A 281-nucleotide genomic window follows, 5' to 3' on the forward strand; every position below is an offset into this window, starting at 1 on the left:
GACGTTGTCTAATACTCTCGGTTCGTTAGCTCTGAAGTCATACGCTGTTCTTTCACGGATCATTCCGGGATGATTGTCTTCTGAGACGCAGGATAAGGCAGGCCTTGTAATTGCGGGCTCATGTGAGTTTCGGGGTAACACAGAAGCAGTCTTTGGATCTGTCCTCACAATCGAATCCTATTCCTTATGGGACCTGTGGAAATGTACGTGCAACTATGCGTAGGGAGCAGGGGTTTCACTTGGAACACAAGCTTGGAATCTTTTGGGATTGAGTAACGTGG

Source organism: Salvelinus sp. IW2-2015, unplaced genomic scaffold (assembly GCF_002910315.2).
Source record: "Salvelinus sp. IW2-2015 unplaced genomic scaffold, ASM291031v2 Un_scaffold2415, whole genome shotgun sequence".
NCBI classification, from domain to species: domain Eukaryota; kingdom Metazoa; phylum Chordata; class Actinopteri; order Salmoniformes; family Salmonidae; genus Salvelinus; species Salvelinus sp. IW2-2015.